The sequence below is a fragment of the Hibiscus syriacus genome, unplaced genomic scaffold (genome assembly GCF_006381635.1).
Source record: "Hibiscus syriacus cultivar Baekdansim isolate YM2019G1 unplaced genomic scaffold, ASM638163v2 tig00111022_pilon, whole genome shotgun sequence".
Taxonomy (NCBI): Eukaryota; Viridiplantae; Streptophyta; class Magnoliopsida; order Malvales; family Malvaceae; genus Hibiscus; species Hibiscus syriacus.
Genome location: NW_024062956.1, coordinates 40,001 through 54,319, shown reverse-complemented (window position 1 = coordinate 54,319; position 14,319 = coordinate 40,001). Strand labels below are relative to the sequence as shown.

The 14,319-nt window shown below is 35.2% G+C and overlaps 2 pseudogenes; one reads left to right on the top strand and one right to left on the bottom strand.

The window, feature by feature from the left end:
- The first annotated feature begins 8,683 nt into the window (after positions 1 to 8,683).
- Positions 8,684 to 12,490, top strand: LOC120150511 (annotated as a pseudogene).
- Positions 12,491 to 13,134: 644 nt separating this feature from the next.
- LOC120150510 overlaps positions 13,135 to 14,319 on the bottom strand; it is an 18,937-nt pseudogene continuing 17,752 nt past the window's right edge.

Below are 14,319 nucleotides of genomic sequence, written 5' to 3'. Positions count from 1 at the left end.
ACGGGTTGAGGGTGTTACAATTCAAACACCATAATCGATAATAAACAATTGTGACTGTACGTGTGAGAGAAATATGATAAATTAAAAAATGAGAACAATAATTTTCAGATGAATCGTGAAACATGAAAGGGAAAAAAAGCATACTAATTATACTTAAATATTTTCCTCTCATTAAGTTTTGAAAAAAAATTAATGTTAATAAATTTTTTTATTGATATGAAAAATCGGGAAAGAGATTTGGTGAATTGACAGTGGGAATTCGAAAGACCAAAATTAAAGAGTTCAATTGTTTTTTTTGAATTTTGAGAAAGAAATATTAGATTAGAATTTTATGGAAGAACAATTTATCAACGTCAATATAAAATTCAATAAAGATAATTGACACCTTAATAAATTCATGGGCCCCATTATTTTATTGAGTAAATTATGTGTTTATCACCTAAATTATCAGTTTTGGTCTGTTTTAGTACCTAAACTTTTAATTTTTTCAAAACCATACGTAAAGTTTAGTTTTTATTTCATTTTAGTACCTACTGTTAAAAACTTTAGTTTTTTATTTCATTTTTGTACACATTCAAAATTTAACGTTAAGTTTAAATTTTTATGTACTAAAACAAACAAAAAATGATAGTTAGGTGCTAAACTGATAGTCAGAGGTTACTTCCGCATGGCAAACACAGGCTGCCGAGACCGGTAAAGCAGATTGGGAACTGGCATTGGTCGAACCGGCTAGTAATATATCGAAGCAGAAAGCTGCATTAGCTTGTGGTTTTGATCCATTGCTCTTGAATGTTATGTATGATCAAGGAGCAGTGAGGCAGCATGTGAGCACTACTCAACTTAGTGGTGGCAGTGCAAGTAGTGTTGCAATGTCTGACCCGGGAAAGACCGCGACTCGAGTGCTGGCCTTGCCTTCCTCAGATGGGACGGTACAACCGGTTGGGAATCAGGATCCTTTTGCTGCATCACTTACGGTGCCACCGCCGTCATATGTGCAGATAGCAGACATGGAGCGGAAGCAGCAGTTACTCGTACAGGAACAGCAGCTGTGGCATCGATACGAAAGCGATGGGATGCAAGGCCAAGCAAGTTTGTCCAAGATAACCGCAACTTTCGGCTACTATGCCCCCGTTGGACAACCTGGAATGATGCCGATCAATGGCATGGGGCATCCTGGAGGGCACTATTATCCGCCCTACTGAGTTCATTTTTTTATCAATCCAAAGTAAAATGATTTATATAATAAATTTACAAAACATTAGAATTCTAAATAATTACATCTTGTAAAGGTGAATTACTGATTTTTATTGTTTCATTAGATAAAGCATTTATCTTCATATCCTTAGGTCTTAATTTAATTTGGACATATAATTAATTTAACATTAAAATAAAATGTAAAAATAAAAAAGGCTTACTTGTAAAATAAGTGTTCAAACTAATTTTTTTATTGATTTTAAGTGTTTAATTTTTAAAATTTAAATAATTTATTAAATAAAATTTGCCTAATAAATACGTGACATATCAAGAGAGGATATCGATTTTTTTTTTCTAATGAACAACTTGAAATGGTTATGCAGTAAAATATTAAACATGTATTTTGAGGGAGAAAAAACTTTAAACACCTAAAATCAATTATAGATATAATTTTTACACTTATTTTACATATAAACTAATAAAAAATTAAATTTATTCCAATTTTTATAATTATTAAAGTTTCAAACATTATATAAAGTAATTATTAAGTTAATCAACTATTAAATTAATAAATTTAATAATTGAAATGATATTTAAACATAAATAAATAAACCCTTTTGTCATTTCCAGAAACCAAATCAAACCCGTAATGTCCAACATTGTCGTACTTGACAACGGTGGTGGCCTTATTAAAGGCCTATTGACTTAATTGACTCGTTTTTTTTTTAAATTCTCTCGTTTTAACACCCTTTGACTAGTATTCTTTCAGTTAAGGTGGCACAAAGGCGTATTTTCGGGGACGCGTTTTACTTGGGTTTATGCTGAGTCGGATGCCACGTGTGAAAGGCGCATCCCCGGGGATGCGCTTTATATGGGTTCTGCTGAATCAGATGCCACGCATGTATTTCTTTTAATAATAAAGATTTTATTTTTATTATTATTGTAAATAATTAATATATTATGTAAAGTGTTTCGATTATAGTTTAAGAATTATCGAATGTATTTTTTAAATGTGTGTTAAAAGTGAAACGAATTTAGGTTTTATTGTTATATGTTTCAGGGACTTTGGCATTCACCCATTCCACGCGACATTAATCGGATGGAATAATAGATGAAAACAATCTTTGATCTTATTGTAGTTATAGGAAAAATGTATGAAATTATAATATTACACGTATTGTTATATATTTATTATTTTTTGATTATCGATCTATTAATTTTATCACTTAATTATTTAAATGTTATCAATCTAGTAATTTGTTATCAATATTTAAAGAAAATATTGATGCATAAGTTAATAAAATTAATATAATTACACATTTAATCTTCATTAGTTACATATTTTATCAATTTAGTCATACTTTTAATTTGTTTAATTTAACATTTTTTCTCTTTTTAGAAGGTGGAATTATTATAATATTTTAAAATTAATAATTAATTTTTTATAATAAATAATATTAATTATTATATTAAATAAATATCATAAAATAATATTTAAATAAAAATTTAAAAAAATTATTTAGGTGTACATACATTGAGAAATTATAGAAAATGCAATTACAATTAAATATTAGAAACAAAAACATTCATTTAAATAGAATATTAATTACATAAGGGTTAATGGTTATGTGATGATAACAGAGCTGGACATTTTTTTCTATTGTGCCCGATGTTTCTACAATGCCCACATCGTTTTTGTTCTGTTGACTTCTCCCGAATATCCATATCACAATGTATTCTAGTAGATTTTGGACGACCTGAGTCCCTCAAAAGCAATGGATATGGTACAATTGTAAGCCAAGTTTGAATCTCATCTGGCTCTCTTTCATTTCCTATGGGCGGAAACTCAAATTCATATACCTTGAATACTTGTGAAAGTTGGTATACGACATCAACATAATTTTTGTAGTCCAAATGTGAATGTGAGCAAGCTGCAATGACATGAGAGCATGTATATTTGAGTGCTTGAAAGAAACCACAATCGCACCACATCTCTTGCAGATTAACTCTGAAAGAGTTAGCTTCAATCCCTTGTAGCGGACGTGGCATTTCGGTTACACGAAACAATTTACAGGTACGAGAAAAATTTGTAACCAACATCCCATTTGATGCAGCCATTTTTTTTCTATAAATCAGCTACTAGTCTTGGGTGGTAAATATGGCCGTTTTGTATCCAAGTAAGAGCTTGTCCACCGAGCTTTGCAAAGAGTTGACCCAAACGAAATTAAGTCGTTTTGACCAACGCCGTGACTGGTAAATGATGCGCCCCCTTTAAGGTTGAATTTATTGCTTCAGCCAAGTTGGTATATGACCATAGCGATACCCCCCGTCATACGCATTTGTCCACATTTATTTGCTGATGTCCATAATGTACTCGCACCCTTCTTATTTTTGCCAAACAGCTCTTGTAGCATAGACTCAAACCTTTGAGGTAAGAGTTCGTAACCTAAGCCATTAGGAATATGTAATAGTTAATATGAAGTATAAATAAGTAATACGAAAATGATAGAAAAATTGGGAAAAAGTAACATACCCATCCGCACGACTAACTAACGTTCATCATTCTTCTTTTATTTTCCGTAATAGTTTGCAGCAATATGACAGACACAATAATGATGTTGAACATGTGGAGGTCTATACATTGTACCCAAAGACTCTATTGTTGCTTTTATCCCGGCTCCTCAGTCTGAAATAATGCATACCCGTTCCCTGGTGACAACATGTAAACGTAAAATTTTAAGGAAAAAAGCCCAGGACTCAGTGTCTTCTCCTTGAACGAGGGCAAACGCAACAGGAAGAATATTGCGGTTTCCATCTTGGACCACAACCAATAATAAAACTTGCTTGTATTTCCCATACAAGAAAGTACCATCAATTTGGACAACTAGTTTACAGTACTTGACTGCATTAATACACTGAGGGTAAGTCCAAAAGAAACGGTAGAATTGGTTGCGATCGTGAACCACTCGATCATTCACGTAATGATGTTGAGTTTCGAACTCAACAATTGTCCCGGGATTGAGTCTTTGCACAACATGAAACCAACTGGGCAGCTCGTTGTAAGAGGAATCCCATTCGCCATGAAGTTTGCAAATGGCATTTTGTTTTTCCAACCAAGCTTTTTTATAGGAGACGGTGTACCCATATTGTGACCTTATAGCAGAAATCAACACTACAACAGCTATATGAGAGCTTTGCTTCACAATGAGAATGATTGCTTGGCAAATAATGTTGGAGTCCAAGTTGGGATGATCTTGGTTTATACCTCTTGCACAACACGTATGAGGGCAATTGTATCTGGTTAGTTCCCATAAGTTGTTCTTCCTCTTCCTCTTTGATACACGGGCCATCCATTGACATCCGTTGTCACGTTGAACGCAATAACAGACATATTTCTCCGTGGTAGATCGATCAACTCAGGACTAAACTGAGTTACGAATATTGTAACTCTTTATTGCCATCATTGCTTCCTCCTTCGATGTGAACTCCATTTCAATATGTAAATCACCGTCGTTGACTGATGACTGAAGTCCATAGTTGCCAACATCAGGAAGATCCAAAAATTCAGGCTCGTACATTGCATCATAATCAACACCATACATATGTGCAGGAAGTTCGGTTGGTGTTGTATTTATCAGAACGTCATCCTCATCATCATCAGAATGTACTTTAAACTGTGGTGAGTCAAGTTCAACGAATAATCCCGTTTCAACACTATCTGCACCTGGCTCTCGAAGAGGTTCTTCTGGTGGAGATGATGGTTCCTCCGATAATCCAATGTTGAGGTCAAATAAGTTCCCGCTTGCTTGTCCTCCCCTTGAACTTGAGGCCATTGTATCATGTGGGATATGAATAGACTGCCGTCTCGATGGCATTTCTATATGTAAGTCGAAAACATTGGCAGATAATGTCTGCCCCTTGAAGTAGAAGAGATGTTGCCATATGGATTATTGGTGAAACCACGTGGGTTGAGATTATAAACAGTTGCTGATGAATATCTTCCTATTAAACTTGATGGCATAACATCTGGCGTTAGATCCGCCATTAATGATGTGAAATCATTACAGATCACTTGCGTCGGGCTATCAACTTGATTAACATGATATGCAATGCCAAAGTGAGAGGAATATGAGAGACCACGAGAAGCACAAACCTCAATAAAAATGGCATACATTTCAATAAGAGATTGTGAACTCCCCATATGAGCATCAACCATCATAGAAACATCATCATCGTTGGAAAGTTGAAATAATGTATACGTGAGTGGAACAAGTTCAGTAGGAAATCTATATTGAAGTGAAGATAGTCTTCTCCGGCCATCTACACGAATCTTTAACGACATTTTTGTGATTAACTCCTCAAGAGTGATATTTCTCTTCAAGGTTAAGGGGGATATAATGATCTGACTAAAAAACAACCCCCTCTTCAGCTTCCTTAATTTCTCCATCATCTAAAACAACAACAGAAAGACGACTCATTTTCAGAAAATAGAGGAATGAGATTTTTGAGAAATTTAGAGTTTGAGAATTTGAAAGCTTGTGAACTGAAGTTTGTTTTGAAAGTCCATAATACGTTGCATATAATTGTGTCTATAACCAGGGTACTATTCACGTGAAGGCGCATTCCCGGGGGCGCGCCTTCGATTATTTTGTCAAAGAATATGTTATCATTGCCCTATTATGCCACTCATGTCCCCCGGAGAACTATTCATGTAAGTACCTATTATTTCTGAGGGGACTTGGCAAAGTGGTGGAAGCGTGTTCCCGGGGTGCACCTTCGATTATTTTGTCAGAGAATATGTTATCATTGCCCTATTATGTCACTCATGTCCCCCGGGGAACTATTAATGCCAGTACCGATTATTTCTGAGGGGACTTGGCAAAGTGGTGAAAGCGCGTTCCTGAGGGCGCACCTTCGATTATTTTGTCAGAGAATATGTTATCATTGCCCTATTATGTCACTCATGTCCCCCGAGGAACTATAGATTGATGGTGAAATCAGGTAAATTATAACCAAAATTTAAGTTCTTTTTGGAATAGGCGCGCAAGTTAAGGATAAAATTATACATATGGATAAATTTAAGTTCATAACTTAAATTAAAACGTTATGTGAAGTTTGAATAATTTGGATAAAATGTTATGAATAAATTGAATAAATGTTAAGTGATCAATTGGTTGTTTGAATATATTGGATAAAATGTTATGGATAAATTGAATAAATGTGAAGTGATAAGTTGGTCGTGACATTGAAATTGTATGGAATGAGCATCGACATGTTTTTACGAATAAATATGAAGTGATAAGTTGGTTTTAATATATATGTTAAGGATAAAATCATACGTATGGATAAATTTAATTTCAATTTAAGTACCGTGAACTATAATTGGAATATAACTTTTAATTTTGAATACTATTGGAATATTAAGTTGAATTTAATTTTAAATTTCGAATACCATAATTTGTATTTTAATTTTAAATTTCGAATATTATAATCTGTATATTAAAAACATTTAATGTTAAATTTAAATAAAAAATAACATTAAAAATATTGTTCTAACAACCATGAAACATTAAAATAACATAAACAAATTACATAAATTTATGAAATATAACTATTTAAATAACATTAAAATAAAACTGGATCACCGATGTCGTCTTCTCGATTGAGTTCCACATGTAAATGGTTGTCTATTTCGCTGAGGATTTCTTTGTGGAACTTGTTCTTCAGTCTTCTCATCTTCACTATCATCATCATCATCGGCATTTTCTTCGGATAGTGTTGTAGATGACGTTGAAGGGCATGTATAAAATAACGACCCTGGAGGAGTGCTACTAACAATCCCACAGCTCATAGAAAATTGAGAAAAATGTGAAAACATTGGCATCGATGTGTGTGATCCAGATGTAGATTGAGGTGTCTATGGAGAAGGATCACCAGCCAAATAAGATGCATATGAACCATATGCTGGATCATTAAACATAGTTGTATATGCACCTCCATATGGTGTCATAAAACCCTGCAGGCTAGGAATGTAACCTGGAGGGCTAAGAATGTAACCCTGAGGGCTAGGAATGTAACCCTACGGAGATTGCATATAAACTGGTGGGCTTGGCATATACCCTGAGGAGATGACATCTGAACTGGAAGGTTAGGCATCATCATCGGTGGATAGGGATGTTGTGGTGGGACTGATGCAGAACTGGTAGCGCCTTCTCTCCGTCCACGAGTCAGGGGATGATGATATTGAGATGGTGGACGTCTCTCTCGGTGCCTAAGAATGTTAACCCCTCGTGCTTCCGCCGATAGAAACAACTTTCCATTTTCATTAAACCAATCCATATAGTTATCCGTAACCATATGACCAGTAATATTGTAGAGGGGCCAACTGTGAATACCGGTTCTCCCAAAGCGCAATCCAATCTCTGTGTCTCACTACCCAGTTAACATTTTTCTTGCCTCGTCTATCTATGTTATGCATGTCGTCTAAATTCCTAGGTGCTCCCGGAATATATTGCGTACAACTAAACTGACGGAGCACGCGATCAACTGGATGCCACTCAATAATAGCATAACATATAAGAGGTACAATTGACATCCATACCTCTAATGACCCACTCAGGTGGGGTGGGATGCAAGCTTACTTCATCACTTGCATAAGGTATCCACTGAAACTGAAATATAAATATACAATTCAAATAAATATAATATTCTAATTATATCTAACATTTTAAATTAAAATATTCATGTTTAACAAGATTTCAAAACATACCTCAGACCCAGCTTTTGTATCAATAAGTAAACGGATTTTCTCTAGTCCAGTAGGTATATCTCTATGATTCTTTCTTTTCATCGACCACCTATGAAATATAATATAAACTAAATATCACCCTATTTAATTAAAAATATTTAAATCAAAATTTAGTTCGAAAATTACCTCAATAATAAGGGGAATACGTATGGTTCATTGACGATCGGGCATAAGAAAGGCATTCGGAACCACGCCCATGATTGCAGAAGCAGGAGACATCTACCGATAGTAGTTTTCTTATAATTTGTCGTAAACACATACAATGCACCTGGTTGCGAGATTTGTCGGGCATCAATATTCCTCCAATGATTCGTAAAATATAATCCCGAGCACATGCCTTTACTTCATCATCTGAAGCATTTTCATTCAGAACTTCAAAATTAGCTTTCAACCATGATAAAGCTATTCTTCCTCCATTAAACTTTGGCGGAGCAGCTCCAAGATACTCCATGCACATTGACTGCCAATCACCATCCGCCATACCACACATAATATTCCCATCGACGGGAAGCCCCAGATGCATAGAGACATCCTCCAATGTAATTGTAGCCTCTCCACATGGAAGATGAAATGTGTGTGTCTCGGGCCTCCACCTCTCAATCAATGCAGAAATTAGGACATGTTCGAGTTTGCAACCGCCAATAATTGTTGCAATATACCCGAACCCAGTAGAAGACAAATATGGCAAAATACGTTGCGATGTTGGTATACGTGAGTTTTTAATAAAAGTCTCTAAAATACGATCATTTTCCTAAATAATATGCATTATAAAAATTTATAATAAATATAAATTCATTATAAATTTAAATTAAAAATAATAATAAATATTAACATTAATTATAAAAAAATATTACCATATCACTAAAATGTCTGGAGATATGGTTTGCATCCAATCGCAGCAGCATTTCACTTTCCATTATAACTACAAAGAAAAAAAAATATAATTAGTACAAAAAAATAATTAATTAACAAATTTAAATAAATAATAATTATATAAATATTATTTTAATAAAAAATAATATTTATATAATTATATTACTATAAGATATAAAAATTATTTAAAAATACTAACTTAAAAATAAATTTCTTACCACTAATAAGAAATTTAAAACTCAAATAGTTGGAGAATTTGAGTTATATAAGAGAGGAGAAGATGATTTTGGTGTGAAGAATGAGAGGGGGATGAGGGATTTATATAAGGGAGGAGGAGGGGTAGTTGGGGGGAAACGGATGGGGGCATTTATGGCATTTAATGGAAGGCGCATCACCGGGGATGCGCCTTCCCCACGTGGCGTCCGATCTAGCATAATCCCGTGAAAGCGTAATCCTCAGAGATGCGCCTTTCACACGTGGCATCCGACTAAGCATAAACCCAGGTAAAACGCGTCCCTGGGGATACGCCTTTGTGACACCTCAACCAAAAGGGTGCTACATCAGAAAATATTGGTTAACGGATGTTAGAACGGGATAATTTAAAAAAAAAACGAGTCGTTAGGTCAAATCGCCCTCATTAAAGCCGGCTTAGGCGACGAACGGGACCCGCCGTCGTTATCCCCAACTGCCTCTACCGCCCTCTTTCCTCCAAGAAGTTCCTCCATCCCACCACCACCTTCTCCTCCTCCACCGAAGATCTCACCTCCGCCGCTATTCGTCGGCCCATCGACCGCGACTACCTCATCAGCCCCGACCTCCAACGCGACATCTGGTTCCACCTATTCAACTCTCTCCTCCACGTCACCCCTTCTAATTCCTCCCTCCTCTTGACCGAACCTCTCTTCACACTCCCTTCTAACCAACGTGCCACCGACGAACTCGTCTTTGAGGACTTCGGATTCAGCTCCCTCGTCGTCGCCGATTCGCCTTCCCTTGTCCACTTCTACGAGACCAGCAGCCGTCCATACGGGCTGTTCTCGCAGGCTCAGTGTAGTTTGGTGGTGGATTGCGGGTTCTCGTTTACGCATGCAGCGCCTGTGTTTCAGAACTATACGTTGAATTATGGGGTTAAGAGAATCGATTTGGACGGGAAAGCTTTGACTAATTACCTTAAGGAATTGGTTTCGTATCGGACGATTAATGTCATAGATGAGACTTTACTAATGGACGATGTTACAGAGAAGCTTTGCTTTGTCTCTCTTGATGTTGAAAGAGATCTCCAGATTGCCAGGTGAATACCCAGAAAAATGTAATATTATATGTTCTCTTTGTGTTTTCTTGAAACCTAAATTAGTATTATTGTTTGCAATGTATGCTTTAAACACCGGAAGGAACTAAGCAAATTTTAAATGGCGTTGAATATCTTTACTGTAAATAGACTGTAAATGAGATGAGACATATTGCAAGCTACTCAAGTTTGATTTGAATGGACTCGATTTGAGTTATTAACTAGCCAAAGCGAGCAATTTGATATCGGACTTGAAAAACTATGATTTTTTTTTAAATGCAGTGTAAATTTTTATGTACTTGATGTTAAGGTCCGAGTTTGAACTTGAACCGAACTCAAATTTTAGTTCAGTCGAGTTAAGTATGAGATTGTTTTGAGTTCAAGTTGAGGTTCATTTTTTAGTTTTGAATTTGAGTCAGCTTAGCTTTGAACTTTTCGAGTTGAGCTCGATTCGTCTCATTTACAGCCTTAACCGTAGACAGAGAACATACAGTCCTTTTAAATGTACTAATGTCTTGTCTGATGGTGTTACTTCCACTAAGGGTTGTTATTATTATTGCTTGCAATCTGTGCTTCTAAACACTGCACATAAATCAACAATTTGTTTCCGCTATTTTAAGATGGTGTTTGACAATCATTACAGGGGAAAAGACAATCTCTTTAGATGTACTTATGTCTTGCCTGATGGGGTTACTCACACAAAGGGTTTTGTTAAAGACCCCCAAGCGGCAAAGAGGCATCTTGAGTTGACAGATGCCGCCACTCCTTCAGAAGCTGCAGAAACAAAGAAAGAAGCAGATCAGTTAGAGGTTACGGATAGAACGTCAGAGAGGAAGAGAGTGGATTTAACTAAAAATGTAGTGTTTTCCTTTTATTATTAAGTGGGTGATTTTGCCTGCTCATTTCAAATGATGTTCAATGGATTCCCTTGTCTGCCTTTTACAGGAATTTGACCTAACGAATGAACGTTTTCTTGTTCCGGAGATGATCTTCCAACCTGCAGATTTGGGTGTGTATGATATTCTCCTTTTTCTAATTGTTAAGTAATCACTAGGGTTTTCCAGTTTAGGAAGGAACCAATCTAGAGATGTTTAAGAAGTTATTTGAGTTTGGAGGCAGAAATTTTGGAATTTAGCTCTAGAACCAGTAGTCTAATTTGCTAAAGCCATGGGTTGGAGATTAAATCATTTAAGAAAATGTGTTGTTGCTTAATGGCCAGTGACGTTAGAAATGGGAACATTGTTTCGGTTTTCGCCTAATACTTAAATACACACATGGTGCCAATTACCCTTCTCTTTACAGGAATGAACGAGGCTGGACTAGCAGAATGTATTGTTCGAGCCGTCAATGCCTGCCATCCTTCATCCTGTACTTTACCAAAGGTGTGTTTAACATTCTTCAAGTACAATTCTAGAAAGCCTCTGAAATTTTAAATTTTAATTCGTTCATGCCACTTAAAATTGTTCAAATTTCGTGCCTGAGCAGCATAATATTGACTGGTGGCAGCACTTTGTTCCCAAGATTTGTTGAGAGACTGTAAGCTCCTTCACTTTACATAGGCCTGTAGCAATATCATTTTTTAGCTTCCACTTTGATTTACACTCATTTTTCAATTCAGAACTCTCAGGGAGAAGGATCTCCGCGCTCTAGTTCCAGATGACTCTCAAATCAACATAACAACTCAAGAAGAGTAAACTCTCACCTTCGAATATTAGGTTTTAATATGTGTTACACGTCTTCGAAAGCTATTTCTTCTCATGTGGTAAAGTAAATTCTTTGGGATGCTTCAGTCCAATCCTAGGAGTGTGGCGAGGGGGTTCACCTTTGGCATCCAGTCCCGACTATGAATCAATGCATATCACTAAGGCAGAGTATGAGGAGCTTGGATCTGCGCGATGTCGTAAGAGATTCTTCCGTTGAATATTCAAGATCTGGAAGGTATTTTATCTCTGCTAGATCTTCATCTGTATCTGGGGTGTAGCTTTCTTGCTTTGTAAAAAATTGAGAAAAATAATGTGGGTTTCATTGTTCTAGAGCTTTTTGATGCCACCGTTCACTGGATATCATCTGGCTCTTATGGACTGCTAACGAAATGGTTTGGCGGCTTAACTGAGTTCGCGGAAACTTGCGGAATTTAGTAATGCTCATCAACTTGTAGATCACTACAATATGGCCTCAAGAATGTGTTTTCCTGTGGAACAAGCATCTTGGAGATGAATTTAGCCTCCATCACTATGATACAGAAGCTAGCATGAGAGGGAGATGACTTACACATTTAGGCAGTTTTTAGATTACGTACCCCTTATGATTAAATCAATGTACTTCCTTTTGGAAAAATCGAGCACTAAACATGCTTTTATTAACATATAGTTATATCATAAAAGCTTATATAAAATATAGTTTGATTGTATTTTAAGTCCTTTAAAGTTTTGAAATCATTAAAATTAAACCTTGGTCCTCCTAAATTTTTTTGTTTAATTATTTTTTAATACATTATCTATTTTAAAGTTAAATGAGATTAAGCATCTAACTTTTTTGGTTTAATTACTTTTTAGGACATGGTAATTTTGAAATTAGTGAAATTAAGTCTCAATCCTCTATTTTTTTGTGTGGTTTACCTAATTAGTTTTAAATATAAGCAATTTGACCCCTTCTAAAATCTCATAATAGTTTTGCCCTTGGCTCCGAGCAGCCTATGCATGCCAGAACAGTGCATAACTCGGTTAACACATTGATTATTTGTCTTTGAACAACAACGGATGCAACTCATGCAACAACATCGATTACGTATTCGACCACATCAATTTGAAGTTACCTTGATAACAAGAACGGAAATAAAAAAAACTACTTGTATATATAATTTTTATTAATGTCAGTCGGAAACATGATAACTAGTATAATTTCTTAAAATAATTAAAAAATGAATAAAATTCCTTTCCTATAATAATAATAATAATAAATACTCAAAAATTTAAAATATAAAATTCTCACAAACGGCTTCCACGGTTAATCTTCTAACTTCACAATAAGCTTTTCCGAATTTGTCTTGAGAAATCTTGAATGAACATGACTCTTTCCCTACGCATTCCTGTTAAATTTCAAAAAGGAAAAAATATTATCAATTAAAAACAAAAATATAAAATTTTAACCCACTTTTTACATAAATATGGATTCTTAACTTACTTTTTTCAGTATCGATACTACATCCACATCCGATTCACATTCACCTTTCTCAAATGATCCACAAACACCTTGTGGATGACCAAAACTAGCAAATTCAATCTTTGAAATCGGTCGATTATGACAAGACAATTCCACCCGTTTTCCTTCGTAAGCATTAATGCAAATCGATCCAATTTCAACGGTTTGAAATTGTACATATGAAGGATTACCACCAAATTCTTCAAACAAAACCAATGTATTATCACCATCATCAAGAAATGATCGAGGGACATGATACCTTTAAAACCACAACAAGATCACAATAGTCAGTAAAAGAAAATAAAAATCTCCTCGAAAAATATAATATACATAACTTAGGTTACCATCTTTGGGTAGGTTCACCACACTTGGAAAGACATTTTTTATCACTATATCTGCCACGATAATCACAAGCCTTTGTCTTGCAAAGCTGCTTATTAGCTATATAACTCGGCCAATATCTACCAAGACTATGACCATTCACCCAGGCCATGCCTTTTCCTAAACCCAGTAAATCCACCACAACTGGTTTGTTCCCCAAAGGAGCCTTGAATGTTGTCTGAAATTTCAACATAAGAAAATCAATATCAAATATCATATATATATATATTATAAAGTAAATAATTTATTTACCTTGTACCAAGTGAAGTTCTTGTTAATTGGAATTTGATCTGAAATTCATTTCAACGATGATTTTGAAGGGTCAAAAAATTTGTTTGAAATTCCATCCAAACCTATTTTATAGGTCCATTTATTTGAAGATAGATCTTTGATAATTGTCTCGTCTCCCTTCTTCAAAACCAATTCTACAGGTGATGTAATTCCAGCTCCAACCAAGTCAAACTTTGCTTCATAGTTCTGTACGCACGCATATATTAGTAATAAAAATCATAGTAAAATTTATGATTATTCATGAGTTCTATGTATATATATACCTTGAATCCAACTGTAGCAC